The sequence below is a fragment of the Lagopus leucura genome, unplaced genomic scaffold (assembly GCF_019238085.1).
Source record: "Lagopus leucura isolate 7727_CA_CO unplaced genomic scaffold, USGS_WTPT01 Super-Scaffold_739, whole genome shotgun sequence".
NCBI lineage: Eukaryota > Metazoa > Chordata > Aves > Galliformes > Phasianidae > Lagopus > Lagopus leucura.
Window position 1 is genome coordinate 3,908,453 of NW_024962255.1, and position 24,151 is coordinate 3,932,603.

The 24,151-nt window shown below is 37.1% G+C and overlaps 1 pseudogene; it reads left to right on the forward strand.

The window, feature by feature from the left end:
- Positions 1-286: 286 nt before the first annotated feature.
- Positions 287-3,915, forward strand: LOC122175441 (annotated as a pseudogene).
- The last annotated feature ends 20,236 nt before the right edge of the window (positions 3,916-24,151 follow it).

Genomic DNA, 24,151 nt, shown 5'->3' on the forward strand with positions numbered 1-24,151 from the left:
TCTATTAAGTGAGAAATTGTTGTCGGTTCAGTTTGTATATATTCTTTAAAGAGATATTTCTTTTTTCTTAACAGCTTTAACTCACTTCTTTATAATTAAATATGCTTTAAAAATATAATTTTTTTTAAGCTTCACATATCAGGCAGAGTAAAAGAGCCATAACTTGGAGCTTAGGGAGGAGGTAGGTAGACTGCGGACCATCAGAGAGTGCAAGCGAGAGATTGACTGGTGGAGTGACTCTCTGCGAGAAAGGCGCAGAGATTGCACTACCCAGACGGAGGGAACAATGGACCCTCTCTCTCATTGTAGTCAAACAGGGAGAGACAGCTTGAGAGAAGATGAGGAATGGCAGCTGGTCTCATCCCGGCGTCGCAGGCAACCCCCAAGTTCTCGACCTACCTCGGTTCCCCTGATCCCTCTCTGTAATAGGTATGAAACCCTGAAACCAGAGGGAGTGGTGACTGATGATAATGTGGGAGCACTGCCGCCAAGCTTGCCTAAGGTGAGGCGGTCAGCTCCGCGTTTAAAGACTGCCTCCTCCAAGAAAGAAAGGAGAGTGGTAGTTGTAGGTGACTCTCTTCTGAGAGGAACAGAGGGTCCAATATGTCGGCCTGACCCTACCCGTAGGGAGGTGTGCTGCCTTCCTGCAGCCCGGGTCAGGGATATTTCTAGAAAACTCCCCAGCCTTATCCGCCCCTCTGATTATTACCCTCTATTGATAGTTCAGGCCGGCAGTGATGAGATCCCTGTTAGAAACCTGAGGATTATAAAAAATGATTTTAGGAGACTGGGGAAGTTAGTTGATGGAGCGGGCATACAAGTAGTGTTTACCAGTATTCCCTTGGTGGCAGGGATGAACGCTGAGATGACCAGTAAAAGCCATCTTATAAATGCATGGCTGAGAGGCTGGTGCAAGCGCAAAAATTTTGGATTCTTTGATCATGGGGTGGTCTACTCGGCATCTGGCCTGAGGTCTGATGGGAATTGCTTGTCTCCAAAAGGGAGACGGATACTTGCCCAGGAGCTGGCGGGACTTGTAGAGAGGGCTTTAAACTAGATAGGAAGGGGGAGGGGGACAAAGCCAGGCCTGCTAGAGAGCAGCCTGGGGAAGTGGTAATGGGATTAGGTGAGAGGCGAGGGGCTCAGCTGAGGTGTGTCTACACTAATGCACGCAGCATGGGCAACAAACAAGAAGAGTTGGAAGCCATTGTGCAGCAGGCAAACTATGACCTAGTTGCCATAACGGAAACGTGGTGGGATTGCTCCCACGACTGGAGTGCTGCAATGGATGGCTATAAACTCTTCAGGAAAGATAGGCAAGGAAGGTGGGGTGGCGGTGTAGCTCTCTATGTTAGGGAATGCTTTTACGTTACTGAGATTATGACTGGGGACGATAACGTTGAATCCCTATGGGTAAAGATCAGAGGAAGGGCTGACAAGACAGGCACCCTGATGGGCGTCTGTTATAGACCCCCAAATCAAGATGAAGAAACAGACGAGGTATTCTATAAGCAGCTGGCACAAGCTGCACAGTCGCCTGCCCTTGTCCTCATGGGGGACTTTAACTTCCCTGACGTATGCTGGGAGTACAGCACAGCACAGAGGAAGCAGTCTAGGAGGTTTCTGGAATGCGTAGAGGACAACTTCCTGATACAGCTGGTCAGAGAGCCCACAAGAGGAACTGCCCCACTAGACCTGCTGTTCACAAACAGGGAAGGTTTGGTGGGAGATGTGGAGGTTGGAGGCTGTCTTGGACAGAGTGATCATGAAATGATAGACTTCGTGATTCATGGTGGAGCCTGGAGGGGGAATAGTAATACTGCTACCTTGGACTTCAGGAGGGCGGACTTTGAATTGTTCAGGGGACTAATAGGGGGAGTCCCCTGGCATTCAGTGTTAGCGAGCAAAGGGGTCCAAGAGAGCTGGTTGCTCTTCAAGAAGGAAGTCTTAAGGGCGCAGGAGCAGGCAGTCCCCCTGAGCTGCAAAATGAGCCGGCGGGGAAGAAGACCGGCGTGGATGAATAGGGAGCTATTCCTGAGGCTCCGGGAGAAAAAGAGAATCTACCGCCTGTGGAAAGAGGGACAGGCCACTCAAAATGAATACAGGGAAGTTGTTAGGATGTGTAGAGGTGAAATCAGAAAGGCAAAAGCCCAGCTTGAATTTAACCTAGCCGCTAGTGTGAAAAGGAATAAGAAACTCTTTTATAAATACATTAACAGTAAGAGGAGGACAAAGGAGAATATCCACTCTTTGCTGGATGAGGCTGGGAATGTGACCACTGAGGATAAGGAAAAGGCGGAGGTTCTGAATGCCTTCTTTACGTCTGTCTTTAAAAGTCAGACCAGTTATCCTCAGGATACCCCTCTCTCTGACCTGGTAATCTCGGCTGGGGAGCACACTAACCCCCCTGTGATTCTGAAAGAAACAGTCAGAGACCTACTGCTCCAGCTGGACTGTCACAAGTCGATGGGGCCAGATGAGATCCACCCGAGAGTGCTGAGGGAACTGGCGGAGGTGATAGCCGAGCCGATTTCCATCATCTGTCAGCGCTCCTTGTTGACTGGTGAGGTCCCAGAAGACTGGAGGCTTGCCAATGTGACTCCCATTTACAAGAAAGGTCGTAAGGAGGATCCGGGGAACTACAGGCCTGTCAGCCTGACCTCGGTGCCAGGGAAGGTTATGGAGCAGATCGTCTTGAGGGAGATCATGCGGCATGTGCAGGGTGACCGGGGGATCAGGCCTAGCCAGCATGGGTTCATGAAGGGCAGGTCCTGTTTGACCAACCTGATCTCCTTCTATGATCTAGTGACCCATCTGGTGGATGAAGGAAAGGCTGTTGATGTGGTCTACCTAGACTTCAGCAAAGCCTTTGACACTGTCTCCCACAGCATTCTCCTGCAGAAGCTGGCAGCCAGAGGCTTGGATGGGTACACTCTTGGCTGGGTAAGGAGCTGGCTGGAGGGCCGGGCACAGAGAGTGGTGGTGAATGGAGTCAAATCCAGCTGGCGACCGGTCGTGAGTGGTGTTCCCCAGGGGTCGGTGCTGGGGCCTGTCCTCTTCAATATCTTTATTGATGACCTCGATGAGGGCATCGAGTGCACCCTCAGTAAATTCGCAGATGACACCAAATTGGCTGGAAGTGTGGATCTGCCTGGGGGTAGCGAGGCCCTACAGAGGGATCTGGACAGGCTGGAGAGCTGGGCTGGAGCCAATGGGATGAGTTTCAACAAGGCCAAATGCCGGGTCCTGCACTTCGGCCACAACAACCCCAGGCGACGCTACAGGCTTGGGGCGGTGTGGCTGGAGGACTGCGTAGAGGAAATGGACCTGGGGGTATTGATTGATGCTCGGCTGAACATGAGCCGACAGTGTGCCCAGGTGGCCAAGAAGGCCAATGGCATCCTGGCTTGCATCAGAAACAGTGTTGCAAGCAGGAGCAGAGAGGTGATTGTTCCCCTGTATTCAGCACTGGTGAGGCCGCACCTCGAGTACTGTGTCCAGTTTCGGGCCCCTCACTGCAAGAAAGATATTGAGGCCCTGGAACGTGTTCAAAGGAGGGCAACAAAGCTGGTGAGGGGTCTGGAACACAGGCCATATGAGGAGAGGCTGAAGGAGCTGGGAATGTTCAGCCTGGAGAAGAGGAGGCTCAGGGGAGACCTTATTGCTCTCTATAACTTCCTGAAGGGAGGTTGTAGTGAGCTGGGGGTCGGCCTCTTCTCTCGTGTCATTAGTGATAGGACCAGGGGGAATGGTTTCAAGCTACGGCAGAGGAGATTCAGGCTGGACATTAGGAAGTATTACTTTTCAGAAAGGGTGGTCAGGCACTGGAATGGACTGCCCAGGGAGGTGGTGGAATCACCGACCCTGGGGGTGTTCAAGGAAAGACTGGATGTTGTGTTGAGGGATATGGTTTAGTGGGAGCTATTGGGAATAGGTGGATGGTTGGACTGGGTGATCTTTTAGGTCTTTTCCAACCTTAGTGATTCTATGATTCTATGATTCTATGATTGAAAACTTAGGTGAAAATCTACAGACTGGTGCTATTTGCCCATTCCTTCTTAGTAGACAGTTGACAAATGTAATAATCTGAATACATCTTGTGACTGGCAAGACAATCTTTTTTTTACACATTAAAGGTTTACTATTATTAAATTCCTTGAAAAAGCATTGAAAAAGCAGCATATTAAAAAACAAAAAATTGATAAAAACAAGAAAAAAAAAAATTAAACTTTGAGAAAGTATAGGGAAAAAAAAAAAAAAAGAAAAAAATAAATAGAAGAAATCCTTTAACTACAGCTAATTTGGACTCTTGAAGTTTCCATAAATATTGTTTCCCTAATAAAGAACCACTTGATGGCTTCTAAAGTCCTTCAGAGAGTTAGGACCTTGTTTTATAGACCTGTGGTAGTGAATTTACTGGCAGGTTTAAATTTAAAAAGTCCAGCTGTTTCTAGTGTTGAATTCTTAACAGTTAAAATATTGGTTTTATTTAGTTGTGATATATAGGACAGCATTTGTAGCATTAGAGGAGAATTAATTTACCAATCTATAACAGTGGGCGTCTGTCCCACAGTTCAGATTTATGGAGGCCATTTACATGAGAATTCATGCCAGCATTTTACATCATCAAAATGAACAATATGATCCATGAGATGCCAATATAACTGTTTTCCAGGACCTGAAAAAATTAATAAGAGACTTTCAATTTATGCCATTTTTAAAAATCCATGGAAACCATTTCCAGAAAACACTTAAGTATTTCTCTTTTATGCTGAGTTTACCATGTTTGAATTTATAGTCTAGTGCACCTAGTTATGCTACTTAGGAGATAAACTAGATTTTGTAGTACTAACATAAACCAGGTCAAGATGTATCAATCTGTCACAGAGTTGACTAGATCAATCTATGTCCGTGACAGGGGCAACGGGCCTCTGCCCTCCCCCCCCCCCCCTCCCCCCCCCAGTCCCACAAAAAGGGGAAGGGAGGAAAAGAACAGCGGCAACAATCTATGGAGGAAATCTTATTTTACTATAATATCAGAATACAAGATAACAAAATATATACAATTTAATTGAAATTGAGATTAATAAATCAGACAAGATGAGAGAGAGTTCCCGGGACCGAGTCAAACCTGAAAAGCTTGGAATGGCTAGGAAAGCACCTCCAGCACCCACTGCAAGGCAGCAGGAGAGCGCCCCCCCCACCTGGAAGGGCCAGATCCTGTGACTGCTGTAATGTACAGGGATAGGTACCTGGAACTGGGGCATTAACACTTTAATACCCCGTACACTACATGATGTTTTGATGTGGAATACTGAAACCCAAAAAGAAAAAAAAATATATAGAACCATGACATTATATCACATTTGTAACAGATGTCACTTAATATCTTGCTTACTATGTAAAATGTGATAGAAAAGTAATAACACACTTGGTGTTCTAACAATTTTGGTTTGGCCAATCATAGTGATACACTGCTGTGTACTGACTGAATAATGTCCTTGTATATAAATTGATAAAGGTTATAGGATGTTTAATAGAATGGATGTAGAAAAAGTCTTTTTGAAACTGATGTGATTTAAGTGAAGTTGTTTGAGGAAACAATCCAGTTTCATTAATTTTAGTAGTGTTGCTTTCATTGAGTATTCATTTTTTCAAGTCCCTCGATATCTTGGTCTTGTTGAATGCCAACACGCCTTCTGCGTGACCGTCACTCCACTCAGGTTTGTATCATCAGCAAACTTGCTGAGGGTGCACTCCTTTTTCCTTTTTCCAGGACACTGATGAACATGTGAAATGCAATCAGACTGAGTACTGATTCCTGGGGATTACCAGGAGCTACAGGCCTCCAACTAGACTCTGTGCCATGGATTGCAAACTTCTGAGCTCTGAGAGTGGGTTATTATTACAGATGGAAGCTTTTCTTCTATTTGTTGTTGCCTTTGATTCATTAGGAAGTGTATAGGTAAATTTGCTGTGGGGTAAATAGCATACACAGGGGCAAATTTAAAAAACGTCATGCACTTTTCTTGGAGGCTCCTGTACTAAGTGATGCATTATTTACACTTATAAGGAGTTTTAAAATTGAAGGGTAGAAATACCAAACATTATTCGTTAGTATACTGTCATTATTGATTTTTTATGTTTCTCAAATGATAAAGAAAACCCCACTTTCTATATTGAAATTTCTCTCTTCCCTTTACAACCATTCTTTTTTTTCCCCACAAACAAAAAAATTATTTTTCAGTGAATCTACTATATATGCATTTCTGAATATTTTAGAAACATATATTATCTTAGTCATTGAAAAAAATTTTGAAGTTATGTAATTTTGTGATTTATTAATTCATACTTTCCCTTGTATAATAAAATTATACCTCAATTGCACACTGAAGGACTGCATCTATTCAAAATACTTTGTTAGTCTAGTATGTGTTTAATATCAGTAAGTAATTGATTAAGTCTGAGACAGGTTTATTGCTATAACTGTAAGTATATAAAACTGGAATTGATCTTCTTGGCACTTTCTTGCTCTTCTGAAATGAGAAAGTCTATTTTGACGCTGTATTTTTTATCATTAGGATCTTTTTCCAGGAGTACACAAAACACATTAGTGTTAGCTTAAAGAAGTTTTCTGGAGGTGTGAAATAATAAAGAAAATATTAAGCAGGGAATATTAAAAGGAAATACTGCAGATAGGTCTGGATGTGAGCATGTGGAGGCAGTGGGTGATGTGTTTCAGCAGTAGCAACAGTAACGGTGGGTCAACTCCAATGGTGCATATTTTTATAAGCATGGCATGCAGGGTCTTGTTCATGGCTGTCTAAAATATGTTGTTAATGGTGCTGACTATGCTGAAGAGTACTGTTCTGTAGTTGAGAATTTGGTTTATCAAACAGTGTTACAAACAGTGCTCTCTGCGTATTTTGTAGTTTACACCTAATAAAATAGCAGGCATTAATTTTGGATCAACCCACGTATTTTCAAACGCATAGTTTCAGTGCCATGTTCTCAAAAGTTAGTTCCAGTTGCTTTTGCAAATATGCTTATTTTTGTTGCCCTAACTAGGTAGCTAGTTCTTTGTATGACTTTGCATGTTCTAGCCTGAATGATCACATTACTTAGATTTTGCAAGGAGCTATGGATTTATCACCATTTAGAAAAAGAGAAAATTACTTTTAAGTGTTCACGGAAGTCATAGACAGAGTTGTTACTTAAGAAAATGTCCATCAGAACCACAGAACTTGTTGATAGCTCCACCATGCTCACAAGTTTTTGTGAGAATGGTGCAGCTGTAAACAGCTTCTAATGTGTTCCAATCTAGAGACAATATGACTGATGGCCAAGAGTCTTAACATTGTCCTTAACTATGTCAGTGTTAGCTGTATATGAAGTGGATGAAGTCATTTGACTTTCTTCATTGCTGTTTCTTTGTGTAGCAAGTAATGCTTATCTTTCTTGTCAAGTTCAGTGATACTTATCGATAAAAGATTCTAAGCCTCATGCAAACAAATGCTTACAGTTTAGTTCTTTGCTCTATAAGTGTTCTAAAAGTATTGGGAAGGGAGATGAAAAATTCAGCTAGAGTGTAAGTGTGAGTGGATGTCGTGGTGTCGCATTAACTGCAATAATCATTAGACAAGTTTCACTGTGAAGAACCAAGTGAGGACAGGAAATATTTCCTTCTGTTATAATCCAACTGAGAAGCATTGCAGCATATAAAGATCTTTCTACTGTAAACTGAAGGAAAAGAAAAACCTAACAAGCGTGATAAAAAACCATGCAGTGTTGCAGGATTTTTTTTTACACGGAGGATATTTCTAATATTCTTATCATAGACATACAATGCATAGTGGAGAATACCAGACCAATGTAATTATATATTTACCATACAAAATCTAATTATTCGTCTTAGCTGCTATCTCAAAAATAAGAGTTTTCATATTAAAATTGCTTCTGCCAAACATCTTTGACACTGGGAAATTATTGAATTAAGATTAGAGAAATTAAATTATCACACTCAAAAGTTATTTTGGAGTTGAGAATGCCTGATTTTGTATTTATATGTTTTATATTTAATTTATATTTATGTGTTTTTATAGATCCTCGCACATGCTTGTGCTAAATAGGTGTTCTTTTAATTTAGGGACTTTTCTGCCTTAAAGAGATTTCCAGAATAAATTTTACTGATTTTATGTCCTCTTATGAAAAGGAAATTAATGACAACTGTGCGTTCATGAAGGCAGATAAGGACTAAAAGGAAACCAAACAAAATCTTCAATGTGTTGTACTTGTAATTAATAATATATTTACCTTTTTAAGCAAGCTTATTAAAACAGGTTTCTTTTATTTGTATCTTGATTGTTCTTTGTCATTGACATTACAGAATGGATATTTACAACCCATCCACCTCTGCATTGCTGTATAAGAATCTCACGTCTATTTTTTACATGTCTAAATCCTTCCCTGATGAGCTGGATACAGACCATGGTGATTTAAAGAGCAGTTAAAGCAATATTCATGAGCCTACAGCTTTTAAATTCTTAAAGCCCTATTTAGACTTCTTCATTTCTATTTTAAGAGAAGACTTTATGGAAAAGCAGTGCAGGCATATCAGTAAAGAATATGCTGCTGTGTTTGACATTCCATTTCTTGATAGCTGGGGAGGTTAACAAACTTGCCTATACTTTGGCCACTTCTATCTCTAGTGATACAAAAACCCTATTTCTCTTGCTGCCTCTCTTGCACAGGTGAAATGTAACCTTCCCTTCAAATAAATGGGCTCATTTGTATTCTTTTTCTCTTTAGTTTTGATCGTTAGCATTCTAGCATTTTAAGGAATGTTAAATATTAATTAATTCTAGCATATAGTTAATATAATGAATTAGGCATATAGTTAATATAATGAATGTAAATATTAAAGGTTGAATATTAAGAAATTGGGCAACCAAGTTTAGATTCTTAAAATGTAGGCACACAAATATGTGACCTATTGGTGGAACTTTTTTTTTTTTTTTGAAAGCACTTCTTGCAATTAGGAAATGTCTAAAGTGAAACACCTCTGAAAAGTGCATACCTTAGCTATGGTTTGGAATTGACTACAGAATGTTTGCAAATTAATCAAAAAGCAAGACCTTGCTACTAAGGATTAAGTTATAATTAGACATTTAAATTTCCCCAGTCTCCTTCATACAGCATTTTAATTTTTTTTTCCTCAGTTTTTGAAGTTTTTTTATCCTGTAATTTGTGTTCAGGAAGTTTGTTTCCTATAACTTCCTGTAGCATATAAACAACATTACTGAACAAGCGTCTCAGATTGTATTGCAAAGACTGTCTTACTCCCTAGCTGTATTCTTTCTATGGCCTTTTGATAAAATTTTAATGTTGATTTAATTGTGAAGTCCTTTGGGAGAACTTCTCTTTCCATTACATGAAAAGCAATTTCAAAGTAATTGTTAGCATATAATTGGAAAAATACTCTTCAAGTATTTAATAACCCAAAGAAAAAATTGCTCAAACATGTACGTAATATGTAACTTTTGCTCTTTTTAATTCAGTTCAAAACAAAGCTCAGAGTATCCTCTATGATAAATAAGGTGTGCTGCAGGTGCTGTTGCAGAAGCTGTTATTTACATGGTCAGGACTGTTCTATTTTTCCATGATTTGGTATCTCATTTTTTAACAAACAAGCTCTTAATTTCACTAATCCTCAACACAACCACAGCAGCCGGGAACTTCATTAACCCATTTAATGTGCTTTAATTATAATAATAAATAAAAACCTTTAGTTTCTATTTTACTTTGACTGTGGCAAAGCACACAGGGTCCAAGCATATAAATCTTTCTGCTTCTTTAAATAAAAGTAAGAAAGAAAGGAGAAAAAGAAACATTTAAATTGGACAGTTCTTATGTGAAAATCAGAGAATTTAGTTTAAACTAAATTACTATTTTAGAAGACTAGAAGACTACATAGAATGTATTGATGATTGTTATTGTGCACTTAGTGTTTCAACAGTAAGAAAAGTAAATATTCTGCTATTACTCTCTAGAGCTGAATATTCTTTTAGAAAAATGTATCTACCTAAAACTAAACAGATGACATAACAGATGATGACTTATCTCCCATTTGACAGAGAAGGCTTTTGCCTGATATATTTTAAAGTGATACATGATATAACCAAACACACAAGAACGGATGTAGGGATGTAGATTAATGAAGGATTCATAGTAATGAAGTATTCATAGGGAAGAGGATACTAGTATACTAATATTTTCCTCAAAAGGAACAGAAATAGACAATGCTACAAGGCCATAAATTTTTCCATGATTTAGCTACTTAATATTGGCAAGTATGAAGTTATTAGGGTGCTCAATGGGCAGAGCTAACAGATGAGATGGCCTTTCCCAGCTGTTTGTGATATTCTTCTCACTTTCTTTAGAAAATGTCTAGAAATGGTGAGAGTTGCAACAAATAGCAGGGTACAACTCATGCAAATTATCAATGTTTAATTAATTATGTATGTAACATATTCTAGAATACTAGGTAAGTATTTTATTGACTACTGAGATAAAAAATAGGCAGCAATTAATTAATCGTAGCATGCATATTCACTTTGCATTGAAATATTAATTATCACAGAGATTCAGATTTATCATTTTTCCACGCCACTGCACATTTTAAGAACCAGATATGTCTTAAAAAGCTCAGCTTTCATCCTTCAATGAACTTATTCAGCTAAAGCATAAGAAAAGTATTATATAAGTATAGAAATTATTGTCTTTTTTTCTGTGAAATCAGGCACATCATTACAGAGTTGGGTGCTAAGATGCTAATTTCTTTGGTTCTCAAGGATTTACAAGCAATGCCAAACTGTTATCAAGCATTATTTGGTTGCAAACGAACAAAAGATTTTAGATGAAATGTCAACTTTTAAAGTAATTTGATTAATGACTAGATGCAGGTAATTAAATAAATCTCATATGCTAAAGCATAGAACAATAGGTTGTAAAATTACTGAAGAATGTAAGACGAAAAAAAATGTAAGTATTCTTACCTCTTAGATTTTCCATTGCTTACTAATACTTGAAAATGGAGTATGCGAATTTATAGATCCTTTGTTTCTAACAGCTATTGTTATTTCTACCTATGAAGGAAATGGAGCACTCTTGATGTAGATTCTTGTCAAAACATCCAGAGTGTGTGCTACAAAAAAACACTGGACAACACAATGCATTGCAGTGCCTTGGTGCTTTTCTGTGTTACCTGAACACTGGCTTGTGTTCCTGCCTGCACTTGAGGAAGTCAGATGCCTCAAAGCTGAACCAGGAAGGCACGGGAAAGCTGTGAGAAGGCATGAGAGAAGGCACGACTTTCTCGTGCCCACTTCCTACCTCCACAATTTCGTTCATTCTATTTCCAAGCTTTTCAACAGGCCTTGTTGTGGTCTGTGACTCCTCTTGACTGGCAGCCATCTCTGTGCAATGCTTCCCTGAAAATAAAAAAAAAATTATGATGGTTTTCACAGGTATGATGTTCAGATGTAATGCTAAACTAAATGAAATTAAGTAAAATGCGCCAAGATTCATAAATAATGTTTAATGAAAGTTGGAAGGCACAAAGCAGGACCACTGAGGCTTGTACGCAGCAGTGTTAGACTGTTACCACTACAGCTGGGCATGGCCAGTTGAAGGAAGGCAATGGCCACCACTATGTGGGAGCCCTCTGGAGGCACTTGAGACCCCCGTGATGACCTTGGTCATTTTTTGTATTCAACCTTCCAGGTGGCAAAAGGAGAAACGGGTTTGCAACTTCACTCTAGTATAGAAGGCTGGATGAATGGGTGTTTATTAGGAGATTCAATATGCTTTGAACAAAGGAGAAATTAAAAAAAATAAAAATAAAAATTGTGGGTGTAGGGTGTCTGTGTGTATACATAGGTGGCAAGTTGAACTTTCTAGAACACAGAATATCTACATCATCACTTCATGATATGTATGCATGGCCACTTTGGTAGAAAGTGCGTTGCTGCAGATTTTCAAAATGCCGAATATCCAAAGCTAGCTGAAAAATTATCTAGAAATCTTCATGAAATATCTCAGAAGTAATCCAGTAGGCCTTTTCCTGAGCTTCCAACCCTAATTATTGGTTTTATATGGTCTTCTGTTAAGGTTTGCATCCAAAGTTTCCTCAAGGTACTTGTGAACAAGACTGCTGTGGGGAGCTGGTCTGTATCTGATAGCTGCCAACAACTGAACTGTGCCTTTGTTCTGTCTCTACTTCATGTCAGGTAGGGTCTTGTGGAATGGAAATAGGTTTCAAACATGTCCCTGACCAGGATGAATGGTTCCTTGAGGCACATTGCTTATTGCTGCAAAATGTGCAGGCAACCACTGTGACCAGTAAGTGAGATATAATATAAAAATATAAAAATATAAATATTGTCTTTCTTGGATGAGAAGAAAAAGGGAGAAATAACAGTGAGAACAGTTTTAAGCATTGAATAATTATAATGATTACTAATATTTTAGCTGTAATGACAAAAATGAGTATTTTGAGCTCTTGGCAAATGGGTGTTACCTTTATTCCAATTTCCTGTTTGTAAGGTATTATCTCTGTGCCAAAATTTGCCAACTGTGAAACAGGGAAGTGTTACATAATATGTTACTACTAAAATAACTGCTAGAAATAATGATATTGTTAATGTAAAAACAGTTTTAAGCTGAACACAAGGAAATGCACATGCTACATTTATAGAAGATCTTTTTTTTCGTTTTCTTCAGTATGGAAACCCTACTTACCCCATCTTGTTTATGTAATCAGTGACGTGGAGCACTTATACAAGCAAGGAGTAATACATGGCACCTGAATTTAAATTCAGACTACGCCTTTAAATCTAGTTCTGAGTTTTTTAAATTCAAGCATCTGTCTTTAGCCAAGGAAACTAATGAATATTAAACTGAAATCTTGTACTAATGAATGTATTCAAAATTAAATCTCGTCTATCAGTTTACCGGATTTCTCTTCGAGTACACGTTGTCAAAATCTTGTCAGCTGTTAACAGATGCAATTAACTTAAATTAAAAATCAATTGGAATCTTGTTGGATGGGGGAAGACTGTAACTTAACTCTTGGTTGTACTTTTGTTGATTTATCTTTGCTGCTATCAAAGGTTTAGTGGTGTCACTTATCATACATAGGTAGCTGTATCTTAACAGCATCACCAAGGTACCATGTCAGCTTGTTTGAAAGACTCATAGCACAAAAGAATATCAGGGAAAGAGCTTCAGTGAAGTTGAATAGCGGTAGAGAACGTGCTGCTTCATGAATATGGAGGATTTGAATTATCCATTGTTTGTTATATACTGTATTTCCCAGTGATAACGAAGGAAAAAAAATAACTTAGTTATCTTAGTTAACTTAGTGCAATTAAGATATGAGAATGAATATAAGTACATTAAATAGAGCTGTCTGGTGTTGAAGAAGGTAAGGCTGTTCAACTAAGCAGCTGTGCTGGTTACTTTTACGTGCTAGATTTAAAGCTCCTGTCATTTCCGTATATTGCTTAGTAGAACAGTGAGTAAGTCAAAATGCTTTTTAAATACAATGCAATGCAATTCTGACCCTTCAGTTAAAGGATGAAAGCAAAGATTTGTCGAAGAACAGGAGTGAGGAGAAGCCAATTTTGCTTATTGAAGCTTAAGGATAACTGTTGTTTTTCTTCTCTGAGTATTTGTTTGATTTATTACTTGACGCACTCTGATTAAGTAGCTTAGCCAAATATATAAACTATTACTCTGAAAACAGCTAGTGTATAAAATTGTTTATGCTTGCTTAAGTCATCTTTCTGCCAACCTAGGGGAAAAAAAAGTAAAAATCCAGTCGTGAGAATAATCTAATGAGAATTTACCACTTATTTTATACTCTAAGGATGCTAAATAAGTCATAGGAACAGTTCAAGAGTATATTAATTGTAATTTTTCCTGTGCTCACCAAATTAGCATGTAAATTAAGCAATCTGCAAAGCCACTGAATTGGCACAGGAAGCCTAGCTCGGGCTTATAACCATTCCGTGTGCAGTGTTTGCCCATTATCTGTTCAGGTGAGTCATTTTAACTTTGTGCCCTGTCAGTGCAGTGCAGTCATGCCCAAGGGGGATATTCATACAGTCACAATTTGGATCTGAGAAATTCAGAGGTTTTTGTTTGTTTGCCTCATTCCCTCTGCACTTAATTCTTCCCTCATGCCCAATATAATGAGAGTTTTAAAAATCAGTATTAGTTAAATAGATTACCCAGCTTTGCTTCTTAAGTTATTAATATTGACTGTGTAAATTTGAAAGTTAATTTTGTGTATGGAAAGCTAGATGTTTGATGCCACATCAAGTATCTTTTTTAAAGGGATTGAGAAAGGCCCTTGTATAAATATGTCTCTAAAATAGCAATAACTTGCTATCAATTATTATTATCCCTAGGTTTTGATAATACCTTAAGATTGTTTCAAAGTGGTGCATTTATTACTGCAACAAATTATATCCAGGCCAGATGTGTCAGCTCGCGTTAACTTAGTTTTTTTAAGTTAATGCTCTCTTACACTTTTTACTTTCTAAAATGGTAATGGAACAAATAAAACCCTTTGGAACAAATATGCCCAGCTGAGTACTACTTCCTGATAAAGTAAGCTTAAGAATGTATGATCTCGTTCAAATATAAGTTAACGGTTTTTTTGATCATGTGATTTTTATCTGCCAAGTTTCAGTAGCATTAATTTCAGAAGAGAATATTAGGTTAGGATAGTAGCAATGCAAATACAGCCATCTTCTAATTTGAACTAAATAGTCTTTATTGATATTATCTGTTGCTGCTCAAGAAAAATGTACAATCAGATAGTGAATGATGCTCGTAATGGCAGGTAAATCTTGTGGACTATACAGTAAAAGCATGAAAGAGAGACAGATAAGAGAGCTGAAGGTAGTGACATTTAGCAGAGCCAGAAATAGGTTTTGATTTTTACGTTCCTCGGACAATGTTTTACAATATCACTTTCATTTTCATATAACTGTACTGAGGTTTCAGCTGGATTTTTGAGATTCTTATTTTAGGACGTGCTGTAATGAAATGAAGAGTTACAACCTCTGTGTAGAAAATTATGACAAGAGATTAAAAATAAAATAAAAAAACAACAACAACAAAAAAACAACCTTAGCCATGTAGATCTCAGAGAATCCATTTAAAATAAATAGTAATCTTATCAATTTTACATAATTACTAAAATACATGAAAAACTACTGGATGTCATTTCCCTGCAGTGTAATCTGTACAAAGTGAAAAGAAGAAGGCATTTTCAAATCAAAACATTGATAAAGTAGAGATGTAAGCATTTTTTATTAAAAACTACAGTGCTTTGCCATTTAAAAAGCAGGCAGCAAATCCCTAGCTGATATCAAGTTCCTTACATTTTAGTTTATTTGTATGGAATAAAACATATCAGAATAAAATATCTGAAGATACAGATGTGCTACTTCAAACAGTCCCAACAGCCACTCTCTCAAATTATCTTTTATGCAAAAAATACAAGTACATAATTCAGGGAATATGCTGATAACTGAAATTTGAAAGCTGTTTTGAGTCTTGAGATGTTAGAAATTCCAATACTGACTGCCAGGATCACTTGCACTAGATGAGCAGTGCAGATTTTACAGGCATCTGCAATTGTAAGTGTAAAGTGGAGAAGACCTCTTGAAATTGGAGCAAAAGATGCCCAACTTCAGTTAGAAAGAGCACTTTGTACAAATAAATTTTCTCATGTTGTTATGACTTCAATAGTGTTTTGTTCAAAAGTAGTCAAAGCAACAAGGTTTTTGGCTTAAATTTGTTTCTCTCTCTGCAGAAAGAAGGCTTTCAAACACTGCTCCTCTAGCACACTCAAAATATCAAGAACTGAAGAGTTCTCAAATATAATCATTCGGTAAGGATACTGAGGGTTTGAAATCTCTGGTTCCCCTGGAACTCAAACTTTACACAGTCCTCATGTAAAATGGCAGTTTTGAAGTCTTTCCCTGCAGTCAGGCCTAGAAGTTTCTTCTGTGTAGGAGGTTACAGGAAAAAATAGAATTAGTTCAGCAAACTTGTGATCCCTAGCTAGCATTTAGCCAGCTTTATGTCTTTTGCTATTCATCTATTTTGTCTTATGATAACTACTTAGTTTATGTTCATAGTATGTACTGTATGCAGTTTTGCATATTGACTTCTCTATTGGAGACAATTCCTGTGAAGCTGTCCCAGTGCTTGAAAACCTTAAATACTACCACAGGTGTGATATGCAGATAAGAAGTTTATGCTGCTTTTCATGGGGCTTATGGGGTGCTGTGATATTATAGTGCAAAGCATATGACAAGTAGCATTACAACATCGACTTCGTTGGGCATGGTTTTGTTTTTGTCATGGTGCCCTCTTGAAGTGGATGAACTGGATTCCATTCAGAGTAACTAGAGCACAGTTTAGTTCAGGACTCTGTTAATGATCATTAAGTCAAGGGGACCAGGGGGGTCACTTCTGTCTTCCGTTATAAGGCACTATAGACAGATGCTCCTGCCTCTTCTGTTTTTATCTGCAAATCCAAATTCCTCTTGTACCACACACTGACCGATCCAACATGAAATTTTCACGAAGTTGTTCTGAGCAAGGATTTAATCCAAGCAATGGATTCTGCAGAATTGTTTGAGTCTAGAACCATAGAGTGGTCCTTGATTGTTTTGTATTAGCACCTAGCTTAATCAGGCATTACTTAAAGATGAGTCAGGGATAAGTGAATCACATTGTTTTTTAAAATGAAAGAGACTGGATCCCTGACAAACAAGTCTTCAGGAAATTCTTCACTGTGACCAAGATTCTTTGTCCATGGATAAATTACATTTTTCTTAAGTGAAAATGAAATCATCGCATTCAGGAGTTATGAAATGTTGTGTTCATCTCCTGTTAATGCGCTCAATATTGCATTTGCTCTAAAGTAGCCTTGTTAGAAAATGAAGTTAGGGAAATGGTAAAATGGCATTTATTTTATTTACTTTATGATTGAGAATTTTTTTCATCTTTTATAATCATATGATATACAATGTGATTCAGCGTTGCAGCTTACAGTTTCACAACAAATAAAATTATGAAAAAATGCTAAAACCTAAAACACTAAAGAAACTGATGATTAAACCAGGGCTTCAGTGCAGATAGTTCTTTACATATGCTTTGTCCTTAGCAGGCAAAATTCTCCAGAGTTTGTGAAAATTTTTTGAGCACTGTAAGTTGCAAGACCTGTATAAAAGCTGAGGAGGTTTATCACCTTGTTTGTTTGGCAGAATCAATCTGTTAACAGGTCAAATGTACACTTTATTCTTTATCAAGGAAATTTTATGGCAACTAAGGGTAAATTTTAAAATCAATTATTATCAATCTATGGTATCTGGAGTAATGAAAGCCAGATTTCTCATTATTGCGGAAAAAATGCTACTCAGCAGAAAGATTTAGTATAATTCCGACTGATAAAACCGACTGATGAATGAAAAGCTTACTAGAGTGAATTTGTGAAATCACTTTCTATTTCTTTCCTTTATTGCCGGTTCCTTGTGATAGAACACAAATCAGCTTTATAGCAGTCTAATCCTGTGGACGTTCAGCTTCCTGTCAGCAACAAGTTCTGCGTGACTCTGCTTTTGAAAAATTCTAAATGGCATTGGATGTAAAAGCCATATTTGGTAGTATGTAACAAGGGGAAGGACTGTGAATTACAAGTATTGATACGTAGGGAAAAAAATTTTTAAAGGCAATACAACGGTAGTGTTTTAATGCTATTTGAAAATAAAGAGTTATTTTTAAGTAACACAAAAGGTCACGTAACTGGACTAAATTCTGCAAGTCATCCAAAAAGCCAACATCCTCTACTAAAACATGTTCTGAATCTGTCACAGCTCCAAATGATGTGCTTCCAGTTTCAGAGGCATATATAAGAAATAAGTAATTAAATAAATTTCAGGACTTATAAATGTATGAATACACAATAGTTACTGTCAGTTCTTACTCCGTTGCTCTGTTTTGAATGACTGGAGATTTTAACTATCTTACTGCTATTCAGCTTGAAGTCATTTTTGCTACTAGCCAAAGAATCATGCTGAAGGCTGTATATTCAGTTGTGAGGTTAATTGATGATACTGGCATGCATTGCAGTCCTTGGGAATATTAATTTTATGATTAAAGAAGGGTGACTTCGTGAGTGAGTAGGAGTGCTTGCAGTGTGTCTATAGTTAATGTTCTAGTCGTACTAGACTGACTCAGGCTGGAATGTTCTCTGTGGAAGTGTTCACTAATATGTCAGGTTTCTCAGCACTGTGACAAGTGCTACATTGATGTTGGGGGAAAAAAAAAAGTTTTTATCTGGCCAACCTTAGAAATGTGAGTTAGGCTTTACCTTTTCATTCTTCAGTAAAGCCCTTGTGTGTTTTAGTCATGTGCTGCTTATATATTAATCCCTTCTCTTAATTACATAGTTGACGTTCATTAGTGATCCTAGTCTTGCTGTTCTTTCTCATTTAATACGTACTACTAATAAAAACTCAAATATATTATTTCTTAACTTTACTATCTTGTCTTTAAAAATAATAATTTTTTAAAAGTATGTGATTTCATGTGGAATAGTAATATAAATGCCAGCACCAAAATCCTGGATTGCCTACAGTTTGTCATACTTTTTTTTCCAGCAGATGTCAGGGTTCAAGTCCCTCAGCAGGACAGGAGCCTGCAATCCAGACTCCTCCTGCAGCTGGAGGAATAAAGCTTCATCGGAATGCTCTCCACTCAACCAGGTGGCCTATAGTAGACACCATCCACAGGGTTCTGTTGTTGCCTTGATCTCTCTCTCTCTCCTATAGGCTTTTGATTTGCTCATTGCCATTCTACATGGACAGCTCTTCATACTTCATACTCTATTGTTTTCTTGATGTAGCAGGCAACACCTCTCCCCTTACTTGTTTTGAAATGAATAGCCTATGTTTTATCAAGCTTAGATTTTTACTTTTGCTTTCTTAAGACTGATGCAGTCATTTATGAACGTTGCTGACAGAACAGTGAAAAATAGTTGCATTAATATAGATAGTTTATGGCTACTTTTCTACTTTATAGGGTCAGTGCTGTGGTGGAAATTGAACATGAGAGTAGAATTGGTAGCAATCCAAAGAAGATCAGTGACAAATTCCCAAATATTTATTAATAGCTCTGAAAAGATCTTCCTCTAAAAGACAGTCATTTTATCTTGGATACCTTTATGGTACTGCATTGTGTTCCCACTATGTTTTGGTCGCTCTAACATTCAGATGCTGAAGGAGAAAGGAGACTGAGGATCTAAAAGAAATTAATTTGCTATATTGAGCTTCAATAACATGACGAAGGTGGGATGGTCCCCGGTACTGACAGCAATGAATATTCTAAAATATGTGAAGTTATTGTATTGAATCCTTATTTTTTTGATTAACATCTAAGGTGTGCTGTGTGGGGGCAGTCTTCAGTAACTTCCTGTCATTCAGATGGGGTCTTTATCATATACATAACATAAATAATTTGTATTGCCAGAGAGCAGTTTTCTGCCAGATAAGCTTCCATGTCACCTGTTCCAGAGAAGTAGTTGAGAAAGAATTTGACTGGGTCATATAGGTATACTGTATATTACACTATGTAGAACACTGTATTCTCTAACAGACAGCACATTATGCTTTGGATTGATTCCAGCTGGAAACATATATGCTGTGCCAGCATGTGCTTGTTTATGTATATCATACACAATATATGTGAGGTGTTGCTATGTGTATTTAAAAATATTTATGTAATGCATATGTATGTATGTGGGAAATCATATGTTAACATTAGTGAATCAAAACCAAATTATAATATGCTTCCTGTTTCATATATATATACATGATATTTATATATATATATATACACATACATGGATATATATATATATATATATACATTAGAAAAAAATTGTCTTAAATATAGTGACATCTGCTTTTACCATCCAGTTGAGAAATCAAAATGTAACAGAAGAGAAGAAACATCTGCCTACTGGAAACTGTCAAACTAAGCAGTGCATCCCAGAGTGGCTTAGAGAGCAGGAGTCTAACCAAGCACTTCTGTGGCTCTGAGTGAGACATGGACTGTACAGTGGAGAATTACATGTGTTTCTTATAGAAGATCTGGAGTCGTATAAAACTTTCTAGATAGTCATGTTTGTTGCTGGAACTGTCAACATGTTTGGGCTGCTTAATACAGCTGGATTTTTCTGCTGTACACTTGTAATTTAACTGCTTTTAGTTATTTTGGATTGCTCCAATTCAGCTGGCTGGTCAGGTTGCTTTTACAATCAGTGGTATTTTAAAGAAAATTTCATTCAATAGAATCACCTCTGTTTGGCTAGAACTAAACTCTTTTGACTTTGTTTCAGTATACCACATTCCAAAGATAAAAAAAAAAAAATGAACACAAAACCTTCTTCTTGCCTATTTTGTCAAATTTAACCTAAAAAAAATTTTTACACAACTCTATTCTGGATCACATTCTTACATAGCTCTGTTGTGAAACGATAAGAAGAAAGTGTGAAACAACTAACATCTGATAATACTTGTGTATTTTGATATTAAATTAATGTGGTTAGCCATACACCTCAATACCCATAGATTCTTTCTCAAAAAAAAAAAAAAAAAAAAAAAGGCCTTTTGCCAGTAAAATATGAATCCTGAAGAGCACAGATGGTACTTGTTGGTAGAAGAAGTGGTCAAGACTGTGGGAGAGGAGGGCAAGATAAAGATGGATTAAGGATGTTTTTCTGGTCATATGTGTTAATAGTGTTCTTCTGCATTGCATCTTCCTGATAATGTTTTATAGCAGATCTCTCCAGCTTTTTTTTTTTTATTTACATGAAAGTTAAAATAATATCCTTGTATTCTGTTTAAGAGCAATGCTTTCAGATTCAGTAAAACTTGAATCTGGAGAAAACAAACAAGCAAACAAACAAAAAAAGCCCCATATCAGCCATATTAGTTTTTCAAACTTGTCAGTGATATACGATGTTATTCTTAAGGTCTGTGGTTAACTACCAGCCTGTTGTCTAACAAGTATGGTTTTATTTGCTGTGGTATAGTTTTGTTCTTGGAGTGTCTTTAAAGTAAGAATTTCTTTTCAACGGCATCTACATCTTTCTATAACCATTCAGTTAAGTGCATTCTAAGGCACGTATGTAGAACAACAGTAATTAAGTCAGCTAAGGGTATGACCCACAGTGTTTATTTGGCAACATATATAAACATAGGCATAACTCTAGGTCCTGGTACAGGAGACTTCAGATTCTTGCATTAATGTAGCATTTCTTTGTGATAAATATGATGACATGCTTTCAGATTGCAGGAAATAGGTGTTATTTTCCTTTCTAAGCCCACAAGGGTATAAGTAGCAATTTTTTTCTTGGAAAAACAATACATCTATCAAGAGCTTCCTTTTCCAGAAGAGGACAAAAAATGGTCTATTTTTGCAAGACCAGGCAGGATATTTATCGATATTCCCTGCAGCAGCAACTCTTTAAAACCTTAGATACTTAATTTGCAAGGGTTCTCTTTGCCTGCAACCTGTTTCTAGGATATATGCAGCAAAGTATGTCCATTACTAGAACAAGCTGTGATGTTTTCATCTGGTGTCATCCTCCCCTACAAGGATGGACAGTTATTAGTACTTAGTGGTAGGATATTAGCATAGAGCACTACAGCTAGTCCTCTGAGGACTTGATTCTAATGCTTGAATGAACATGTCCTTTGCTAGTGTGTGAATGTTGCACTGATGAGTGCTGGTTCTGGGTGTTCATTTTGTCACCGAACTGATTTATTTGGTGTTCCGTAGCTCATTTCCAAATAAAATGGAGAAGGCCTTCAAATTTTACAGACATTTTATTTTAAATAAATAAATCCCAAAAACCCTAATCAGAAATATTTTCTGAAACTTTAGTTAATTAGTTGTGCAGATTTTTCTTTTTTGCTTCAAAAAATAACAGATACAGACGCTGCCATTGCAAGTCTGATTGTCACATCTGGGGCAAGATAATTTTCACAAGCTTTTAAAAGTGTTATTAGCAAAATAAAAACTAAGAGCGTGAGTACTATTTATAACAAATTAACATTTTATTTCATACCGTGCAATGGCCAAATACTGATCAACAAGAAACTGGTAAAATGTGAAGAAGTTATCAGTATAGATATTATTGTTTGGGTTTTTTTGCCTGTTGTATCTTAGCCATTCAATTTGCAGTGCAGCTGATAATCTTCACTTTTCGGAGGGGCTGGGTTAGAGTCAATTGATTTGTGAAGGTATTTTCTGTTTGCCTTTTTTATAAAATGGCCAATTTTTTTTTTTTTTTTTTTCTGAAGTATTTGTTTTATTTCATAGATTGGTGCAGTCTTTTGAAATTAAATAAAGGTTAAAGTTGAACAGAAGTGTGGGTAGCTTGCTTTCCTGGAACAGTGTAATAGACTAGCTGGAGCTCTTAAGTATTTTAGAAACTTTTTCATTTATAACTACTTCAGCAAAATGATTTTTTTTAAGGTAATATGTGAACTGAAGTTCACAAAATTAAACTATGCCCATATGCTGCTATTTTCCACAATCCAGACCAATCTCTGAACAGTTTAGTATAAAAAAAAAAAAAAAATAAAAAAAAAAAAAATAATAAAATAAAACATGGGGGATAAATAAAAATGTTCAAGATAATCATCATTCTGCGGGGTGCATCAACATCTATTACCTTGTAAGTGTCTGATATGATAAGATGTTCATTTGATAGTGTTTAAATGTTAACCCTGATCAATAATAAAGAAAACAAGGGGTTTCAATAACTGGCAGTAGTTTATCAATGCATGTGAAGTAATGAGGGGATACCCTAGCAATTTGTTTTCTTGTAACATGCATGCATTTGTTTTCACAGGAGCTGAACCGGATGACCTTTAATGATATTTGTAGTTTGTTGAGAAGGTGATCTCTTCTTGTCCTAGCCAGCTAAATCTATTAGGGAAGAAATAAAGGTATATACTTACAGCTAATGCAGGTATTACTCTGCCTGATACATCCTTCATATTTTACATACATTGTATGTATTTTACGCAAATCAAATACAATTTTATCCACTTGTTAGCTATTCTTAGATACTGTTTACTATTAAATTTTATGTGTATGTAGGGTTAATGGAGTACATGGAGAGGGAAGTGATCTGTTCAAACTTTGCCTGAGTCAAATCCTTAGCTTCAAATGCTGATGTTATAATTTGAACATTCATCTACAAAAATCTCACCCAAAAATGAAAGAGAGAACGTGACCCCCTGAAAGCTAAAATGTGTTCAGATGTGAAGTATTCTGTTCAGATAATTCTGTTCACATACCAATGTAATTTCCCCAGAAATTCTAATTAGAAACTCTGTTTGTGAGATTTCTAGGTGCTACTTTCCTGTGTTGTGTATTTTTGGATATTATTTTCTATTTGCATAATGCATCTTTAATTAGTGATTTAAAAAGCATTCTCAAGAACTGTCATTTTGTTTCACTTTTGATTGAAATTACATACCGTTTATATTCTCAAGGTTGTGTTCACTCAGATGGCAAAAGATTCATGCAAAAAAAAAAAAAAAAAAAATTCCTCAAATGTATTTTTTTATGCTCATAATGGATTTTAACTATGAACATGGCAACATACCAAATAGAATATTGACTTATGAAGTTATCTGATAGTCTTGCTTGCGTATTTTGAGTGAGTTGCATGGTTTCTTACCTATATATATTCAATTAAGCTTATGCATATCTATTTATATTTGAGTTCCTCTATAGATAGGTGTGTGTATACACTGACATGCGGAGTATTCGTTTCTACGGTTTGATGTGGATCATTGCTCAGGATAACTATTTGTTTGTAATGTTGAGGGAGGGTTAGTCATATTATCTTAGGCCCTGTTTTTTTTCCTACAAGCTGAATCACATAAAATAAAGATAAAATTACACAAGGGCCTTTTATTTTTAAGTGTGTATGCAGTTTTCAATAATATATTTCCATTTGGAAAAGTGAAGTTGAGCCTCTTGAATT